Here is a 3,503-nt window from a genome sequence, read left to right on the forward strand (position 1 = left end):
CGCCACATGGATCCAGCGGCTTTACGTGCAAGCTGCAAGCTGCTAAGCCTCAAGCAGGGAAACCGTTCGGTGGAGGACTACACCCGCGATTTCCTCTTGATTGCGGGTGCCACTGACTTCCCTGACTCCGACCTGGTGGCGTTTTTCCGGGCCAACCTGAGTTGTATGCTCCGGGAACGGTTGCCACCGACGACGTACGGTTGGAAGCTCCAGGACTTCGTTGAGGAGACTCTGCTGGTCTGCGCTTCACCATACACTGTGGATGTCATCGAGGAGAGCCCTGCCACTCCTCCCACAGTGTTGGTACTCCATTCGCCCATGGTTCGTCCCTTCATGCCTGCCACGGCCAGCGAGCCAGTACGGCCCACTTCGTCTGCCCGGAGCCGGAGGGGGAGGAGAAGACAGGCTTTCGCCTCCCGGCTCACGCCTGTCACGGTGAGCGAGCCAGAGTCTACGCATATCACTGTGAGCGAGCCAGAGTCTACACATATCACTGTGAGCGAGCCAGTGCCCACGCATGTCACGGTGAGCGAGCCTGTCGTCCCAGAGGTCAGTGAGCCAATGCCTGTCGCCTCAGAAGTCAGTGAGCCAGTGCCTGTCGCCTCAGAGGTCAGTGAGCCAGCGCCTGTAGCTTCGACCGCCCCTGAGCCAGCGCCTGTAGCCTCGACCGCCCCTGAGCCAGCGCCTGTAGCCTCGACCGTCCCTGAGCCAGCGCCTGTGGTCTTGTCCGTCACAGTGCCAGTAGCCATGACTGTCCAAGAGCCAGTGCCAGCAGCCATGACCGTCCAAGAGCCAGTGCCAGTAGCCGTGACTGTCCAAGAGCCAGTGCCAGTAGCCGTGACCGTCCAAGAGCCAGTGCCAGTAGCCGTGACCATCCAAGAGCCAGTGCCAGTAGCCGTGTCCGTCCAAGAGCCAGTGCCAGTACCCGAGCTTTCCAGAGCTCTGCCCTCCGAGCTTTCCAGATCTCCGCCCTCCGAGCTTTCCAGAGCTCCGCCTTCTGAGCTTCCCGAGCTTCCCAGAGCTCCACCTTCCGAGCTTTCCAGAGCTCCGCCTTCCGAGCTTCCTAGAGTTCCGCCTTCCGAGCCTCCCGAGCTTTCCAGAGCTCCGCCTCCCGAGCTTTCCAGAGCTCCGCCTCCCGACCTTTCCAGAGCTCCGCCTTCCGAGCCTCCCGAGCTTTCCAGAGCTCTGCCTCCCGAGCTTTCCAGAGCTCCGCCTCCCAGGCTTCCTAGAGCTTGGCCTCTCGAGCCTTCCGGGGCTCCGCCTCTCAAGCCTCTCGAGCCTCCCAGGGCTCCGCCTCTCGAGCCTCTCGAGCCTCCCAGGGCTCTGCCTCTCAAGCCTCTCGAGCCTCCCAGGGCTCTGCCTCTCAAGTCTCCCGAGCCTTCTATGGCTCCGCTCCCAGAGCCTTCCAGGGCTCCGCCTCTCAAGTCTCCCGAGCCTTCTATGGCTCCGCTCCCAGAGCCTCCCGAGCCTCCTTCGGCTCTGCCTCTCGAGCCTCCTACGGCTCCTCCTCCGGAGCCCTCCAGGCCTCCACCTCTAGAGCCTCCTACGGTGCCACTTTCCTCGGCTCCGTCTCCCGAGCCTCCTATGGTTCCGCTCCCTGGGCCTCCTGAGCCTCTTACGGCTCCGCCTCCAGAGCCTCCTACGGCTCCATCTCCCGAGCCTCCTACGGCTCTGCTCCCAGAGACTCCAGAGCTTTCTAGGGCTCCACCCCTCGAGCATCCTACGGCTCCGCCTTCCGAGCCTCATATGGCTCTGCTCCCAGAGACTCCAGAGCTTTCTAGGGCTCCACCCCTCGAGCATCCTACGGCTCCGCCTCCCGAGCCTCATATGGCTCTGCTCCTGGAGCCTCCCAAGCCTCCTACAGCTCCGCCTCCTGAGCCTCCTACGGCTCCACCTCCCGGGCTCTCTAGGACTCTGCTCCTCAAGTCTCTCGAGCCTCCCAGGTCTCCGCCTCTAGGGCCTCCTCCCAGGACCCCTGACCCTGTTCCTGACCTGTGTCCTCCTCCCAGGCCTCCTGACCCGGCCCCTATCTTGTGGCCTCCTCCCAGGCCTCCTGACCCGGCCCCTGTCCTGTGGCCACCTCCCAGGGCCCCTGACCCTGTTCCTGACCTGTGGCCTCCTCCCAGGCCTCCTGACCTGGCCCCTGTCCTGTGGCCTCCTCCCAGGCCTCCTGACCCAGTCCCTGTCCTGTGGCCTCGTCCCAGGCCTCCTGACCCAGTCCCTGTCCTGTGGCCTCCTCCCCGGCCTCCTGACCCTGTCCCTGTCCAGTGGCCTCCTCCCAGGCCTCCTGACTCTGTTCCCATCCTGTGGCCTCCTCCCAGGCCTCCTGACCCTGTGTCTGTCCTGTGGCCTCCTCCCAGGCCTCCTGACCCTGTTGCAGTCCTGTGGCCTCCTCCCAGGCCTCCTGACCCAGTCCCTGTCCAGTGGCCTCCTCCCAGGTCCCCCAAACCTATCCTTGTCCTGTGGCCAGCTCCCAGACCTCCTGAACCTATCCTTGCCCTGTGGCCAGCTCCCAGACCTTCTGAACCTATCCTTGCCCTGTGGCCAGCTCCCAGACCACCTGAACCTGTCCTTGCCCTGTGGCCAGCTCCCAGGCCTCCTGAACCGGGCCCTGCCCTGTGGCCAGCTCCCAGGCCTCCTGAACCTATCCTTACCCGGTGGCCAGCTCCCAGACCACCTGAACCTGTCCTTGCCCTTTGTGCCCCCTTGGACTTCCTGCCTGCCCTTCGTGCCCCCTTGGACTTCCTGCCTGCCCTCTGTGCCCCCTTGGACTTCCTGCCTGCCCTTCATGCCCCTTGGACTTCCTGCCTGCCCTTCGTGCCCCTTGGACTTCCTACCTGCCCATTCTGCCCCCTTGGACTCCCTGTCTGCCCCTCGTTGCCCTCCGGACTGCCTATCTGCCCCTCATTGCCCTCCGGACTGCCTATCTGCCCCTCGTTGCCCCCTTGGTCTGTCTGCCCACCTCAAGCTTCCCCCTCTCTCCTTGGATGATTTTTTTGCCTTTTTTCTGAGGAGCGTCTGGAAACCGCTCCTTTGAGGGGGGGCTATGTCACGTTTCCCTGTTGTCTGCCCTGATTTCTGTGTCTCACCAGTCTATTGTTTAGAACTACATTTCCCACAATCCACCTGCCGTCATCACTGCCATTTTGTGTCATTGTTCACACCTGTTTATAATTTGTAATCATCCTGTCCTTGTGTATTTTTACCCTGGTTCTTTGTTCTGTCTTTGTCAATCGTTGAAATGTTGTTAGCCTGGTGTGTTTCCCCTGCCCGTGCTTTTCTAGTTTTATGTTTGTTTCCCTATTGAGGGTTTTTCCTTTGTGTTTGTTTGTTTTGCTTATCAATAAAGTAAGCCTGCATTTGGATCCGCTCTCCTCGTCTGCCTTCGCTGCCTTCATTTTGTAACAGTGTGTCTGTCACTGGGGAGAGAGGAAACGGTAAGGTGCATCACCTGGTGATTGTTAACATTAAACACCTGTGTCTCGTTTCAGTGATGACAGAGA

This window comes from Xyrauchen texanus, chromosome 35 (genome assembly GCF_025860055.1).
Source record: "Xyrauchen texanus isolate HMW12.3.18 chromosome 35, RBS_HiC_50CHRs, whole genome shotgun sequence".
Classification (NCBI taxonomy): domain Eukaryota; kingdom Metazoa; phylum Chordata; class Actinopteri; order Cypriniformes; family Catostomidae; genus Xyrauchen; species Xyrauchen texanus.